The following is a 17771-nucleotide window of genomic DNA, read 5'->3' on the forward strand; positions in this document are numbered from 1 at the left end:
CTCGAGGGTCGCAGATTCGGCATTCAGGACTGGATCCTGGTGACCACGGATGCAAGCCTCCGAGGGTGGGGGGCAGTTACACAGGGAAGAAATTTCCAAGGTCTGTGGTCAAGTCAACAGACTTGCCTTCACATCAATATCCTGGAACTAAGGGCCATATACAACGCCCTAAGTCAAGCGGAGATCCTGCTTCGCGACCAACCGGTTCTGATCCAGTCAGACCGCAGGGGTTCATGTAAACGGCCAAGGCGGCACAAGGAGCAGGGTGGCGAGGGTAGAAGCCACCAGAATTCTTCGCTGGTCGGAGAATCAAGTAAGCGCACTGTCAGCAGTGTTCATTCCGGGAGTGGACAACTGGGAAGCAGACTTCCTCAGCAGGCACGACCTCCACCCGGGAAAGTGGGGACTTCATCAGGAAGTCTTCACGCAGTTTGCAAATTGATGGGAACTGCCTCAGGTGGACTAGATGGCGTCCCACCTCAATAAAAAGCTAAAAAAGGTTTTACGCCGGGTCAAGGGACACTCAGGTGATAGCTGTGGTCGCACTAGTAACACCGTGGGTGTTCCAGTCGGTCTATGTATTCCCTCCTCTTCCTCTCATACCCAACGGCTGAGAATTGTAATAAAAGGAGGAGTGAGAACAATATTCTTTGCTCCGAATTGGCCAAGAAGGACTCGGTACCCGGAGCTGCAAGAAATGCTCTCAGAGGACTCAGGGCTTCTGCCTCTCAGACAGGACATGTTGCAACAGGGGCCCTGTCTGTTCCAAGACTTACCGCGGCTGCATTTGACGGCATGGCGGTTGAACGCAGATCCTAGCGGAAAAGGGCATTCCGGATACAGTTATTCCTACGCTGATAAAGGCTAGGAAAGACGTGACAGCAAGAATTTTTCACTGTATATAGCGAAAATAGGTTGCTTGGTGTGAGGCCGGGAAGCCCTACAGAGGAATTCCAGCGGGGTCGATTCCTGCACTTCCTACAGTCAGGAGTGACTATGGGCCTAAAATTAGGATCCATAAAGGTCAAGATTTCGGCCCTATCCATTTTCTCTCAAAAAGAACTGGCTTCACTGCCTGAAGTTCAGACGTGGTTCCGGGGGTGCTGCATATTCAGCCTCCTTTTGTGATCTTAACGTTGTGTTGGATTTCCTGAAATCCCACTGGTTTGAGCCACTTAAGACCGTGGAGCTAAAATATCTCACGTGGAAAGTGGTCATGCTATTGGCCTTAGTTTCGGCTAGGCGTGTGTCAGAATTGGCGGTTTTGTCATGTAAAAGCCCTTATCTGATCTTCCATATGGACAGGGCAGAATTGAGGACTCGTCCCCAATTTCTCCCTAGGGTGGTATCATCGTTTCATTTGAACCAGCCTATTGTGGTGCCTGCGGCTACTAGGGACTTGGAGGATTCCAAGTTGCTGGACGTAGTCCGGGCTTTGAAAATTTATGTTTCCAGAACGGCGGGAGTCAGAATGTCTGACTCGCTGTTTATTCTGTATGCAGCCAACAAGGTTGGCGCTCCTGCTTCGCAGCAGACTATTGCTCGCTGGATCTATAGCACGATTCAGCTGGTTCACTCTGCGGCTAGATTGCCGCATCCAAAATCAGTGAAAGCCCATTCCACAAGGAAGGTGGGCTCTTCTTGGGCGGCTGCCCGAGGGGTCTCGGCTTTACAGCTTTGCCGAGCTGCTACTTGGTCGGGGTCAAACACGTTTCCTAAGTTCTACAAGTTTGATACCCTGGCTGAAGAGGACCTTGAGTTTGCTCATGCGGTGCTGCAGAGTCATCCGCACTCTCCCGCCCGTTTGGGAGCTTTGGTATAATCCCCATGGTCCTTACGGAGTTCCCAGCATCCACTAGGACGTCAGAGAAAATAAGAATTTACTCACCGGTAATTCTATTTCTCGTAGTCCGTAGTGGATGCTGGGCGCCCGTCCCAAGTGCGGACTCTCTGCAATACATGTATATAGTTATTGCTTAACTAAAGGGTTATTGTTATGAGCCATCCGTTAAATGAGGCTCAGTTGTTGTTCATACTGTTAACTGGGTATGGTTATCACAAGTTGTACAGTGTGCTTGGTGTGGCTGGTATGATTCTTACCCTGGATTTAAAATCCTTTCCTTGTTGTGTCAGCTCTTCCAGGCACAGTTTCCCTAACTGAGGTCTGGAGGAGGGGCATAGAGGGAGGAGCCAGTGCACACCAGATAGTACCTAATCTTTCTTTTAGAGTGCCCAGTCTCTTGCGGAGACCGTCTGTTCCCCATGGTCCTTACGGAGTTCCCAGCATCCACTACGGACTACGAGAAATAGAATTACCGGTGAGTAAATTCTTATTTTCCATCATATGAAGATGGCGCCAATTTTTGTATCATGGTATGACATTATTTACTGTTGCGGACGTTTGACGTAAATGCAATATCTCAGCTGAGAAAGTCATAGAAAGCTGGGATAAAAACCATTATTTTCTGCACATTTTGAAGCTACATTATCTGTCATATAACTATTTCCCTAATTAGATTTAAAATAAAAATGGAATATGAAACGCCAATTCTTTTTTTTTTTTTACAGTTACCCCTCATAGTTTACTGTGTTTGCTGTGAATATTAATTTGTTCTTCAGGTCACCCACCAAAGATATAAGAGGTCAGTTTAGGTGAAAAATGGAAAAACAAGCAATTTCAAAGTGCTGAAATAAAAAAAAAAGTAGACAAGATAGATAACTCAAAATTTGTTTGGCAAATCTTTGCGTATATAACTATTTCCAAACAAAATTACAGCGCTGAAATTTTATTCCTTCCCACTGAAAGACAATCCAAAAAATAGACTAATTTGGCCTTAAATTTCAGTCATAAGGAAGTGAGGTAGGGAAATAGTTATACAGTATGACAAAATGTAGCTTGAAATGTGCTGAAAATAATGGTTTTTATCCCAGCTTTCTATGACTTTTCTGAGCTGAGATATTGCATTTACCACAATCGGCCACAGAAGTGAATAAGATGTCATACGCCAATAAAAATAAAGTACTGGTGGTTTCTGACTACTAACTTACAAGGGTCATCACATATAATAAATAGATTTTTTTTTTTTTTTAAATGGCAAAGCAGTCAAGACTGGACCACTCTACATGGATTAACCTGAAGGTAAAAGCATACATGCACCTTTTTTTTAATCTATACTTGATATGCTAGAGTTTACAAGTTTTATACATATACAGTGCTTATTATATGATGAAGCTTTATTTTCTTACATTGTGGATTTATATTAGATATCATACCACAAAACACTACGTAATGGCAAAAAAAATGATATCAATAAATGTGTTCTCACTGTATTTGGTATGTGTCTACCAGATTTGCACATAAAAGTTTTCACCTTCCTTCCAATGTTTTATCAAGTTGTACTGGGTTCAATGGTGAATTTATTCTACAGAATCTGGTTTCTACCTATTAACCCTTTCACGTATGATATATAACTTACTGCAAGATTTAAAATAAAATAAATGTTTGTTTTTTTTAATCAGTCTTCAGGGCTCATAAAAAGACAAAAGTTTTTTTCCTTAAACTATAAAATCAAAGACGTTATACACGTCCGCTTGACAACATAAATTATCAAGGAACAGTATTTTAACTGTGAAAGTAAATTAAGAAAGAAAGAAAATTAAGGTAAAATGGAAAAAACAAAAAAAACTGGTATGATTCCAGTTTGTTCTTATGTTGCTTACTGTATTTTTATTTTCTCCAGTTATCAAAAAAGTTGAAAATGACATATTATTTATGACTATTCATAGATATATTCATCCATCAATAAAAATGACCTCAGTATTTATAAAACTAATATTTCCATTTACTGCTGAGTTTTCTTTATACCTAGAAAGTTAGCCTTTTTCACAAACTGAATTTGACTGATTTTAACGCTTAGTATAAAAGTTGAAGAAGTACCCTGGATGCATACCTCCCAACATGACCCTCTCCAGGAGGGACACAATGCTATGCCCCTGTACTTCCCTCTTAATTTATGATTGCCATCACCTGTGCTGAAACACCTTTCTTATCCACTAACCTGTTCAAAAGAGGTGCCCACAATCATGAATTAAGAGAAAAGTCCAGAAGCAGAGCATTTTGTCCTTTCTGGAGAGGGGCATGTTGGGAGGTATGTGGCTGCACAGGCTGAAGACACTGCATACAGATGTACTTAGTTTTATGTCTACAAGCTGCATAATGTCACCATGTTTTGTACCCGTAAGCTTTGGCAAGTGATTTCCCACAGTGAAGCTGATTTCAGGGTGTGCCTTTGACATGGCCCTGTGCTTCAATGGAGGCGGTGTCACACTTGGTCTTCCTTTTCGATGTTGCTTGAGCAATGGATGCTGTTAAATCCAGCTGATTCTTGCCGTTGAATCGAGACATTCGATACCGCAGCCTAGTCATATCAAGAAAGTAAAAGAACACCCAAATGTACTGGACCATCTCCTGGTTTCTGTCTGTTTAGTTGCATCGCCACACACTGATCCATAAGGTCCTGTCCCTACCGTGTGCATGTTATACTACTCTGTACCTAAAGGACCCCATACACTAGGACGATTTTACACGATTTCATACATATCCGTCTGATATATTGTATGAAATTGTGTCCAATCGTATGTGTTTTAGATCGTATCCAATCTGATGCGCGTCCCCGTGGCTGTCCGATAGAATATCCCTAGGTTGTTGGTGCTGCACTAATGATGTATTGGAATTGGATAGAATCGGATGGAAAAAGTGTGTTTTGTGTGCATGTGATATATCGCATGCGATGTATCACAGGGAAGTTTGACTGGCATTCTCAGGACACTCCCAGCCCCCATAGCCCTCTATCTAGCCCATCAGATGCATCAGCCCATCATGGTACAACTGTATGCCGTATGATATATTGCATGCGATGTATAGCAGCTTCATCAACCGCATGCAATATATCTTATGCAAAAATAGCACAAAAGTTCCAAATCGTATGGAATCACTCTCGAGAAGGTCCCGGGGGAGTTCAAGGGAAATTACAGACTTCAGCCTAAGACATATCGTTGTAGTGTATGGGGCCCTGAACATTGTTACTAGAAGCTCTTGATGTCTGGAGAAAATAAACACAGTACTAATAAAACATCTGCTACTACTACCATAGCTGCTATTAAGGATAATAATGTAATGATACTAATAAGGATAATAATTTGAAATTATAATTTAAAAAAGTTAAGATAACATATAATAATACATTGTAGTCAAAATGGGCATATATGGCTCTTATATGATAAAAATATTTAGGTTAAGCATACATGCCAGGTTAAGGGGGTATTCAATTATCTCTGATAATTTTGGAACTATCGAATTTACCCCCCTGTGTATTCAATTGCGCAACGTTTTCACCTGTTTTTAAGGCATTTTTGACAATGCCTTTTCACTGGTTTTTTTTTTAGTGAAAAGGCACTGGCGAAAAATGCCTCAATCTTCGAAAACGGCCTGCTTTTTCGCCAGTGCAGGTGCGAAAACACATGGATTCACCAATCCACATGTTTTTTGCTCCTTCTGAATTTTTCACATAGGTGAAAAAACCTCCCTGCTGTTGAACAGAGTGAATCACCATTTTTCCTAAAAAATAGCAAAAAGCGCAAAACAGCCCTAATTGAATACCCCCTAAGTCTTCCACACAGTATGGATATTTGTATTGCATGACGTCCACTGATGTGGACATATTATTTTACACCAACAGTAAAAAAAAGAAATTGAACGTTCGATCAAAACATTTACCTGATTATGCCCTAAACGTTGCTTTCCTTTAATTTTTCTTTTTTTACCTGCTCTGCTGACTTTGAGTAAAAATATTTTGCAGTAATTCCTGAAGTGTTCGGTGCTGGTGATAATTAGAGATGAGCGGATTCGGTTTTACTCGGTTCTCAAAACGGCATCTTATTGGCTCACGGATGTCACGTGTTTTGGATAGCCAATAAGATGCCGTTTTGAGAACCGAGTAAAACCGAGTAAAACCGAATCCGCTCATCTCTAGTGATAATTTTTCAATCATTTTCTTTGATAGTTTTGTAGGAATTGAAAGCTACAACTAGGTGGCATACTTTCTATGTTTGTAAAGGTCCAAGGAAAAGGACACCATCCTAGTGATGTCAATAAAGAATTTCTATGGGAGATTATGACTTAAAAACAGCTGTCCACTGTAATGGCCTCTATGCATGAAAGGGTTAAATTACTGGTGCTTTAAAAACACTGGCAGGAATCACTCCCAGGTTCTTCACGAGTCCTACACAACGTAGTCAAAACTTGACTTGCGGCTAAATGGGGTGGAAACGGCATTCACAGCAAGTTTAATGAGGGTGCTTAGATTTGCAGGCTATGCTCGGTCGCATCTACACAAACATCTGTCTGATTTAAAACGGATCACTTGCACCAGGTATAGATAGGGTTGCTATAATATCCCATTAATCCACGACACACATGAATTTCATTTGGAGTTGATCAGTCACAGAACCTGTATAAATCATAGGTGACCCGTATTAAAGGGATATTATGGCAACCTTAGGTATTGGGTGTGAGCTGATAATAATGATGGCCTCTTCCTTACCATTATCAATGCTTTTCAATAATTTCTTCGTTTTTTTATTCTCAGATTTGCCTTTAATATTCTGCAGTCTTTAAGCAGCACTTGTCTGGAAATGCACTAACCTACCGTGAGCCTCTCACAGACAAGAGTATTTATTTTTAAATTAATTGAATAACACAGGTGAACTGCAATTAAGTAGTTATATGACCTCAGAAGAAAACTGATTAGGATTTATATATGTACAAATTGGATAATGCCCTGTAATCAAATGCCACCAACCGCAGGATTGTAACTAGATAAGTAAAATCTTTATGTTCCTGGAAAATAGTGAGCTATTTTGATTACTTATTTTGGCATATTCATTTTTGTTTGTCAAGTGGATAATAAAGGACAAGACATGTTTTAAATCACATTTTTTAAAAGAACCATACCTATATAATAAGTCAACCATATGCATGCCCATTGTGCCCTCAACACTAACAATAGAAGTAACTCTTCACTGGAGACTGAGTCATAGTCACGCTCACTGTCTGTGTAACCCAATTGTGCTAAGTCACAGATTTTTGTCCTCTTACAACTTATGTGGGTGGCAGAGAAGAGAAGGAAGCAGACAATCAGGGAAAGCAGCAATAAGCTGAAGTCTTGCAAAGTCGGGTTAGATGATTAACCCATTAACTCCTGGAAGGCAAAGTAGCAGTTGAGAAAATGTTTCTGTAATGGGCACAGTGCTCACAGGACTGTTATTTAGAGATGGGGTTTTCAAGTCCAAACCTCAAGCACCCACAACAGGTCATGTTTTTCCAAATGTATTTAATCATGCACAGGTGAATGAGTCGACTTTGCTTAATCCGTAATTATGCCATGTGTTTCCACAGACAGAAATCCTGACTTGTGGGGAGTACTTGAGAAATGTATTTCAAGCCCCTGCTACAATGAACTGATTAACTTTTGCAGTTGAGCTAAATATGGCATACTAGGAAGGGTACAGATTGTTTCTCTGACGTCCTAGTGGATGCTGGGAACTCCGTAAGGACCATGGGGAATAGCGGCTCCGCATTAGACTGGGCACAATTAAAGAAAGCTTTAGGTCACCTGGTGTGCACTGGCTCCTCCCACTATGACCCTCCTCCAAGCCTCAGTTAGATTTTGTGCCCGGCCGAGGTTGGATGCACACTAGGGGCTCTCCTGAGCTTCTAGAAAGAAAGTATATAATTAGGTTTTTTATTTTACAGTGAGACCTGCTGGCAACAGGCTCACTGCAGCGAGGGACTAAGGGGAGAAGAAGCGAACCTACCTGCTTGCAGCTAGCTTGGGCTTCTTAGGCTACTGGACACCATTAGCTCCAGAGGGATCGACCGCATGGAACTGGCCTTGGTGTTCGGTCCCGGAGCCGCGCCGCCATCCCCCTTACAGAGCCAGAAGCAAGAAGAGGTCCGGAAAATCGGCGGCAGAAGACATCAGTCTTCACCAAGGTAGCGCACAGCACTGCAGCTGTGCGCCATTGCTCCTCATGCACACTTCACACTCCGGTCACTGAGGGTGCAGGGCGCTGGGGGGGGGGCGCCCTGAGCAGCAATAAAAACACCTTGGCTGGCATACATATATCACAATATATAGCCCCAGAGGCTATATATGTGATAAATATCCCTGCCAGAATCCATAAAAATGCGGGAGAAAAGTCAGCGAAAAAGGGGCGGAGCTATCTCTCTCAGCACACTGGCGCCATTTTCTCTTCACAGTGCAACTGGAAGACAGCTCCCCAGGCTCTCCCCTGTAGTTTTCAGGCTCAAAGGGTTAAAAAGAGAGGGGGGGCACTTAATTTAGGCGCAATATTGTATATACAAGCAGCTATTGGGAAAAATTCACTCAATATAGTGTTAATCCCTAAATTATATAGCGCTCTGGTGTGTGCTGGCATACTCTCTCTCTGTCTCCCCAAAGGGCTGTGTGGGGTCCTGTCCTCAGTCAGAGCATTCCCTGTGTGTGTGCGGTGTGTCGGTACGGCTGTGTCGACACGTTTGATGAGGAGGCTTATGTGATGGCAGAGCAGATGCCGATAAATGGGATGTCGCCCCCTGTGGGGCCGACACCAGAGTGGATGGATAGGTGGAAGGTATAAACTGACAGTGTCAACTCCTTACATAAAAGGCTGGATGACGTAACAGCTATGGGACAGCCGGCTTCTCAGCCCGCGCCTGCCCAGGCGTCTCAAAGGCCATCAGGGGCTCAAAAACGCCCGCTCCCTCAGATGGCAGACACAGATGTCGACACGGAGTCTGACTCCAGTGTCGACGAGGTTGAGACATATACACAATCCACTAGGAACATCCGTTACATGATCCCGGCAATAAAAAATGTGTTACACATTTCTGACATTAACCCAAGTACCACTAAAAAAGGGTTTTATGTTTGGGGAGAAAAAGCAGGCAGTGTTTTTTTCCCCCATCAAATGAGTGAATGAAGTGTGAAAAAGCGTGGGTTCCCCCGATAAGAAACTGGTAATTTCTAAAAAGTTACTGATGGCGTACCCTTTCCCGCCAGAGGATAAGTTACGCTGGGAGATATCCCCTAGGGTGGATAAGGCGCTCACACGTTTGTCAAAAAAGGTGGCACTGCCGTCTTAGGATACGGCCACTTTGAAGGTACCTGCTGATAAAAAGCAGGAGGCTATCCTGAAGTCTTTATTTACACACTCAGGTACTAGACTGAGACCTGCAGATAGTGCTGCTGCAGCGTGGTCTGTAACCCTGTCAAACAGGGATACTATTTTGCGAACATAAGACGTCGTCTTATATATGAGGGATGCACAGAGGGATATTTTGCCGGCTGGCATCCAGAATTAATGCAATGTCCATTCTGTCAGGAGGGTATTAGAGACCCGACACCGGACAGGTGATGCTGACTTTAAAAGGCACATAGAGCCTTATAAGGGTGAGGAATTGTTTGGGGATGGTCTCTGGGACCTCGTATCCACAGCAACAGCTGGGAAGAAATTTTTTTACCTCAGGTTTCCTCACAGCCTAAGAAAGCACTGTATTATCAGGTACAGTCCTTTCGGCTTCAGAAATGCAAGCGTGTAAAACGAGGGAAGAGGGAAAAAGCTGCACCAGTCAGCGAGTTCCCAGAATCAAAATTCTTCCCCCGCTTCCTCTGAGTCCACCGCATGACGGGGGGGCTCCACAGGCGTAGCCAGGTACGGTGGGGGGCCACCTCAAAAATTTCAGCGATCAGTGGGCTCGCTCACAGGTGGATACCTAGATCCTTCAAGTAGTATTTCAGGGGTACAAGCTGGAATTCGAGGCGTCTCCCCCCCGCCGTTTCCTCAAATCTGCCTTGCCGACAACTCCCTCAGGCAGGGAGACTGTGCTAGAGGCAATTCACAAGCTGTATTCCCAGCAGGTGATAGTCAAGGTGCCCCTACTTCAACAAGGACGGGGTTACTATTCCACACTGTTTGTGGTACCGAAACCGGACGGTTCGGTGAGACCCATTTTTAATTTGAAATCCTTGAACACATACATAAAAAAATTCAAGTTTAAGATGGAACCGCTCAGGGAGGTTATTGCAAGCCTGGACGAGGGGGATTACATGGTATCCCTGGACATCAAGGATGCTTGCCTGCATGTCCCCATTTACTATCCTCACCAGGAGTACCTCAGATTTGTGGTACAGGATTGCCATTACCAATTCCAGACGCTGCCGTTTGGACTCTCCACGGCACCGAGGGTGTTTACCAAAGTAATGGCGGAAATGATGATACTCCTTCGAAGAAAGGGAGTTTTAATTATCCCGTACTTGGACGATCTCCTAATAAAGGCGAGGTCCAAGGAGCAGTTGTTGGTGGGAGTAGCACTATCTCAGGAGGTGCTACACCAGCACGGTTGGATTCTGAATATTCCAAAATCACAGCTGGTTCCGACGACACGTCTACTGTTCCTGGGTATGATCCTGGACACAGTCCAGAAAAAAGTGTTTCTCCCGGAGGAGAAAGCCCAGGAGCTGTCATCTCTAGTCAGAGACCTCCTGAAACCGAAACAGGTATCGGTGCATCACTGCACGCGGGTCCTGGGAAAGATGGTGGCTTCTTACGAAGCAATTCCTTTCGGCAGGTTCCATGCCAGAATCTTTCAGTGGGACCTGTTGGACCAGTGGTCCGGATCGCATCTTCAGATGCATCGCCTGATAACCCTGTCTCCAAGAACCAGGGTGTCTCTGCTGTGGTGGCTGCAGAGTGCCCATCTTCTAGAGGGCAGCAGATTCGGCATGCAGGACTGGGTCCTGGTGACCACGGATGCCAGCCTTCGAGGCTGGGGGGCAGTCACACAGGGAAGAAACTTCCAAGGACTATGGTCGAGTCAGGAGACTTCCCTACACATAAATATTCTGGAACTAAGGGCCATTTACAACGCCCTAAGTCAGGCAAGGCCTCTGCTTCAAAACCAGCCGGTACTGATCCAGTCAGACAACATCACGGCAGTCGCCCATGTAAATCGACAGGGCGGCACAAGAAGCAGGATGGCAATGGCAGAAGCCACAAGGATTCTCCGATGGGCGGAAAATCACGTACTAGCACTGTCAGCAGTGTTCATTCCGGGAGTGGACAACTGGGAAGCAGACTTTCTCAGCAGGCACGACCTCCACCCGGGAGAGTGGGGACTTCATCCAGAAGTCTTCACGCTGATTGTAAATCGATGGGAACGTCCACAAGTGGACATGATGGCGTCCCGCCTAAACAAAAAACTAGAGAGATATTGCGCCAGGTCAAGGGACCCTCAGGCGATAGCTGTGGACGCTCTGGTGACACCGTGGGTGTACCAGTCAGTTTATGTGTTCCCTCCTCTGCCTCTCATACCAAGGGTACTGAGAATAATAAGAAAACGAGGAGTAAGAACAATACTCGTGGTTCCGGATTGGCCAAGGCGAGCGTGGTACCCGGAACTTCAAGAGATGATCTCAGAGGTCCTATGGCCTCTGCCGCTCAGACAGGACCTGCTGCAGCAGGGGCCCTGTCTGTTCCAAGACTTACCGCGGCTGCGTTTGACGGCATGGCGGTTGAACGCCGGATCCTGAAGGAAAAGGGCATTCCGGAGGAAGTCATTCCTACGCTGATTAAAGCCAGGAAAGATGTAACTGCAAAGCATTATCACCGCATATGGCGGAAATATGTTGCTTGGTGTGAGGCCGAAAAGGCCCCAACAGAGGAATTTCAACTAGGTCGATTTCTGCATTTCCTACAAACAGGAGTGACTATGGGCCTGAAATTAGGCTCCATTAAGGTACAGATCTCGGCTCTGTCGATTTTCTTCCAGAAAGAACTGGCTTCATTGCCTGAAGTTCAGACGTTTGTGAAGGGAGTGCTGCATATTCAGCCCCCGTTTGTGCCTCCAGTGGCACCTTGGGATCTCAACGTGGTGTTGAGTTTCTTAAAATCACATTGGTTTGAGCCACTTAAAACCGTGGATCTAAAATATCTCACGTGGAAAGTGGTCATGTTATTGGCCTTGGCTTCGGCCAGGCGTGTGTCAGAATTGGCGGCTTTGTCATGTAAAAGCCCTTATCTGATTTTCCATATGGATAGGGCAGAATTGAGGACTCGTCCTCAGTTTCTCCCTAAGGTGGTATCAGCTTTTCACTTGAACCAACCTATTGTGGTGCCTGCGGCTACTAGGGACTTGGAGGATTCCAAGTTGCTGGACGTAGTCAGGGCCTTGAAAATTTATGTTTCCAGGACGGCTGGAGTCAGGAAAACTGACTCGCTATTTATCCTGTATGCACCCAACAAGCTTGGTGCTCCTGCTTCTAAGCAGACTATTGCTCGCTGGATTTGTAGCACAATTCAGCAGGCGCATTCTGCGGCTGGACTGCCGCATCCTAAATCAGTAAAAGCCCATTCCACAAGGAAGGTGGGCTCATCTTGGGCGGCTGCCCGAGGGGTCTCGGCTTTACAACTTTGCCGAGCTGCTACTTGGTCAGGGGCAAAACACGTTTGCAAAATTCTACAGATTTGATACTCTGGCTGAGGAGGACCTGGAGTTCTCTCATTCGGTACTGCAGAGTCATCCGCACTCTCCCGCCCGTTTGGGAGCTTTGGTATAATCCCCATGGTCCTTACGGAGTTCCCAGCATCCACTAGGACGTCAGAGAAAATAAGATTTTACTCACCGGTAAATCTATTTCTCGTAGTCCGTAGTGGATGCTGGGCGCCCGTCCCAAGTGCGGATTGTCTGCAATACTTGTACATAGTTACTGTTAACTAAAGGGTTATTGTTGAGCCATCTGTTGAGAGGCTCAGTTGTTTTCATACTATTAAACTGGGTATTGTATCACGAGTTATACAGTGTGATTGGTGTGGCTGGTAAGAGTCTTACCCGGGATTCAAAATCCTTCCTTATTATGTCAGCTCGTCCGGGCACAGTGTCCTAACTGAGGCTTGGAGGAGGGTCATAGTGGGAGGAGCCAGTGCACACCAGGTGACCTAAAGCTTTCTTTCTCTGACGTCCTAGTGGATGCTGGGAACTCCGTAAGGACCATGGGGAACAGCGGCTCCGCAGGAGACTGGGCACAAAAGTAAAGCTTTAGGACTACCTGGTGTGCACTGGCTCCTCCCCCTATGACCCTCCTCCAAGCCTCAGTTAGATTTTTGTGCCCGGCCGAGAAGGGTGCACACTAGGGGCTCTCCTGAGCTTCTTAGTGAAAGTTTAGTTTTAGGTTTTTTATTTTCAGTGAGACCTGCTGGCAACAGGCTCACTGCATCGAGGGACTAAGGGGAGAAGAAGCGAACCTGCCTGCTTGCAGCCAGCTTGGGCTTCTTAGGCTACTGGACACCATTAGCTCCAGAGGGACCGAACACAGGCCCAGCCTCGGAGCTTGGTCCCAGAGCCGCGCCGCCGGCCCCCTTACAGAGCCAGAAGCAAGAAGAGGTCCGGAAAAATCGGCGGCAGAAGACATCAGTCTTCAACAAGGTAGCGCACAGCACTGCAGCTGTGCGCCATTGTTACTCAGGCACACTTCACACTTCGGTCACTGAGGGTGCAGGGCGCTAGGGGGGGGCGCCCTGAGCAGCAATGTACACACCTTGGCTGGCATAAATACACCACATATAACCCCCAGGGCTATATGGATGTATTTTAACCCCTGCCAGAACTCACCAAAAAGCGGGAGAAAAGGCCGCCGAGAAGGGGGCGGAGCCTATCTCCTCAGCACACGGGCGCCATTTAATATCACAGCTCCGCTGGAAGGACGTCTCCCTGACTCTCCCCTGCAGTCCTGCACTACAGAAAAGGGTAAAAAAGAGAGGGGGGCACTAATTTGGCGCAGTTTTAATACTAACAGCAGCTATAAAGGGAAAAGCACATTTTATAGTGGTATTCCTGTCTATATATAGCGCTCTGGTGTGTGCTGGCATACTCTCCCTCTGTCTCCCCAAAGGGCTAGTGGGGTCCTGTCCTCTATCAGAGCATTCCCTGTGTGTGTGCGGTGTGTCGGTACGATTGTGTCGACATGTTTGAGGAGGAAAATGAGATGGAGGCGGAGCAATTGCCTATTATAGAGTTGTCACCCCCTAGGGAGTCGACACCTGAGTGGATGAGCTTATGGAAGGAATTGCGTGACAGTGTCAGCTCTTAACGACAGACAGTTGACGACATGAGACAGCCGGCTACTCAGCTTGTGCCTGTCCAGGGGTCTCAAACGCCATCAGGGGCTTTAAAACGCCCGTTACCTCAAATGGCAGACACGGATACTGACTCCAGTGTCGATGATGAGGAGACAAACGTGACTTCCACTAGTGCCACACGTTACATGATTGAAGCAATGAAAAATGTATTGCATATCTCTGATAATACAAGTACCACTAAAAAGGGTATTATGTTTGGTGAGAAAAAACTGCCTGTAGTTTTTCCTGTACCCGAGGAATTAAATGAAGTGTGTGATGAGGCGTGGGTTTCCCCCGATAAAAAACTGATAATTCCTAAAAGGTTATTGGCATCGTACCCTTTCCCGCCAGAGGATAGGGCACGTTGGGAAACACCCCCTAGGGTGGATAAAGCGCTCACACGCTTGTCTAAACAGGTAGCACTACCCTCTCCTGATACGGCCGCCCTAAAGGAACCTGCCGATAGAAAGCTGGAGAATATCCTAAAATGTATATACACTCACACGGGTGTTATACTGCGACCAGCAATCGCCTCAGCCTGGATGTGCAGTGCGGGCCTGGCGTGGTCGGATTCCCTGACTGAAAATATTGATACCCTAGATAGGGACAGTATATTACTGACTAAAAGCATTTGAAGGATGCATTTCTATATATGCGTGATGCACAGAGGGATATTTGCCGACTGGCATCAAGAGTTAGCGCGCTGTCCATTTCTGCAAGAAGAGGTTTATGGACGCGGCAGTGGTCAGGTGATGCGGATTCTAAAAGGCACATGGAAGTATTGCCTTGTAAGGGGGAGGAGTTATTTGGGGTAGGTCTATCAGACCTGGTAGCCATGGCAACTGCTGGAAAATCCACATTTTTACCCCAGGTAGCTTCTCAACCTAAGAAGACGCCGTATTATCAGGCGCAGTCCTTTCGGCCCCATAAGGGCAAGCGGGCAAAAGGCGCCTCATTTCTGCCCCGTGGCAGAGGGAGAGGAAAAAGGCTGCAACAAACAGCCAGTTCCCAGGAACAAAAGCCCTCTCCCGCCTCCGCAAAGTCCTCAGCATGACGCTGGGGCTTTACAAGCGGACTCAGGCACGGTGGGGGCCCGTCTCTAGAAGTTCAGTGCGCAGTGGGCCCACTCGCAAGTGGACCCCTGGATCCTTCAGGTGGTATCTCAGGGGTACAAATTGGAATTCGAGACGTCTCCCCCTCGCCGTTTTCTAAAGTCTGCTTTACCGATGTCTCCCTCAAACAGGGAGGCAGTATTGGAAGCCATTCACAAGCTATATTCCCAGCAGGTGATAATCAAGGTACCCCTCCTACAACAGGGAAAGGGGTACTATTCCACACTATTTGTGGTACCGAAGCCGGAGGGCTCGGTGAGACCAATTTTAAACCTAAAATCCTTAAACACTTACATACAAAGGTTCAAATTCAAGATGGAGTCACTCAGAGCAGTGATTGCAAACCTGGAAGAAGGGGACTATATGGTGTCTCTGGACATCAAAGATGCTTACCTACATGTCCCAATTTACCCTTCTCACCAAGGGTACCTCAGGTTTGTGGTACAGAACTGTCACTATCAGTTTCAGACGCTGCCGTTTGGATTGTCCACGGCACCCCGGGTCTTTACCAAGGTAATGGCCGAAATGATGATACTCCTTCGAAGGAAGGGAGTTTTAGTTATCCCTTACTTGGACGATCTCCTGATAAGGGCAAGATCCATGGAACAGTTGGAAGTCGGAGTAGCACTATCTCAGATAGTGCTGCGCCAGCACGGTTGGATTCTCAATATTCCAAAATCGCAGCTGATCCCGACGACACGACTTCTATTCCTAGGGATGATCCTGGACACAGTCCAGAAAAAGGTGTTTCTCCCGGAGGAGAAAGCCAGGGAGTTATCCGAACTAGTCAGAAATCTCCTAAAACCAGGCCAAGTATCAGTGCATCAATGCACAAGGGTCCTGGGAAAGATGGTGGCTTCTTACGAAGCAATCCCATTCGGCAGATTCCACGCAAGAACCTTCCAGTGGGATCTGCTAGACAAATGGTCCGGGTCGCATCTTCAGATGCATCAGCGGATAATCTTGTCACCAAGGACAAGGGTGTCTCTCCTGTGGTGGTTGCAGAGTGCTCATCTTCTAGAGGGCCGCAGATTCGGCATTCAGGACTGGGTCCTGGTGACCACGGATGCCAGCCTGAGAGGCTGGGGAGCAGTCACACAGGGAAGAAATTTCCAGGGCTTGTGGTCAAGCCTGGAGACATCACTTCACATAAATATCCTGGAGCTAAGGGCCATCTACAATGCTCTAAGCCTAGCAAGACCTCTGCTTCAAGGTCAGCCGGTGCTGATCCAGTCAGACAACATCACGGCAGTCGCCCACGTAAACAGACAGGGCGGCACAAGAAGCAGGAGGGCAATGGCAGAAGTTGCAAGGATTCTTCGCTGGGCGGAAAATCATGTGATAGCACTGTCAGCAGTGTTCATTCCGGGAGTGGACAACTGGGAAGCAGACTTCCTCAGCAGACACGACCTCCACCCGGGAGAGTGGGGACTTCACCCAGAAGTCTTCCACATGATTGTGAACCGTTGGGAAAAACCAAAGGTGGACATGATGGCGTCCTGCCTCAACAAAAAACTAGACAGGTATTGCGCCAGGTCAAGGGACCCTCAGGCAATAGCTGTGGACGCTCTGGTAACACCGTGGGTGTACCAGTCAGTGTATGTGTTCCCTCCTCTGCCTCTCATACCCAAGGTACTGAGAATCATAAGAAGGAGAGGAGTAAGAACTATACTCGTGGCTCCGGATTGGCCAAGAAGGACTTGGTACCCGGAACTTCAAGAGATGCTCACAGAGGACCCGTGGCCTCTACCTCTAAGAAGGGACCTGCTCCAGCAGGGACCCTGGGGGAAATTTACTAAGCTCCCGATTTTGACCGAGATGCCGTTTTTTCATCAAAGTGTCATCTCGGTAATTTACTAAACACTAATCACGGCAGAGATGAGGGCATTCGTAATTTTTTGCAAGTCCAAGTAAAAAATTACGAATGAATACACCATTGGTCAAAACGCGGCTGTTTAAGTATGAATCTCGGTCATTTACTAAGAAGTGCAAAGCAGAGAAAAGAAGCTGCACAACACAGCTAGTTCCCAGGACCAGAAGTCCTCTCCGGCCTCTACAAAAATCCACCACTGGCGGAGCTAGGCCCGGTGGGGACACGCCTTCGTAAGTTCAGCCACAAGTGGGTTCACTCCCTGTTAGGTCCCTGGGCAATAGATATTGTGTCTCAGGGATACAAGCTGGACTGTGAGAAGATGCCCCCTCACCGACGGCCCTGCGGGCTTCCCCCCAAGAGAGGGAACCAGTGTTAACTGCAATTCACAAATTGTATCTTTAACAGGTGGTGGTCAAGGGTCCCCTCCTTCAACAAGAGGGTGTTATTATTCGACTATGTTGTAATCCCGAAACCAGACGGTTCGGTCAGACCCATGTTGAATTAAAAATCCCTGAACATATACCTGAGAAGGTTCAAGTTCAAGATGGAAT

At 46.4% G+C, this 17771-nt stretch overlaps 1 protein-coding gene across 2 annotated transcripts in view; it reads left to right on the plus strand.

Annotated features, from left to right (window-relative positions):
* The window catches only part of ZC3H12B (zinc finger CCCH-type containing 12B), a 323692-nt gene that overhangs the window by 6177 nt on the left and 299744 nt on the right, over nt 1–17771 (plus strand). The gene's annotated exons all lie outside the window — the stretch shown is intronic.

The sequence above is a fragment of the Pseudophryne corroboree genome, chromosome 8 (genome assembly GCF_028390025.1).
Source record: "Pseudophryne corroboree isolate aPseCor3 chromosome 8, aPseCor3.hap2, whole genome shotgun sequence".
NCBI classification, from domain to species: domain Eukaryota; kingdom Metazoa; phylum Chordata; class Amphibia; order Anura; family Myobatrachidae; genus Pseudophryne; species Pseudophryne corroboree.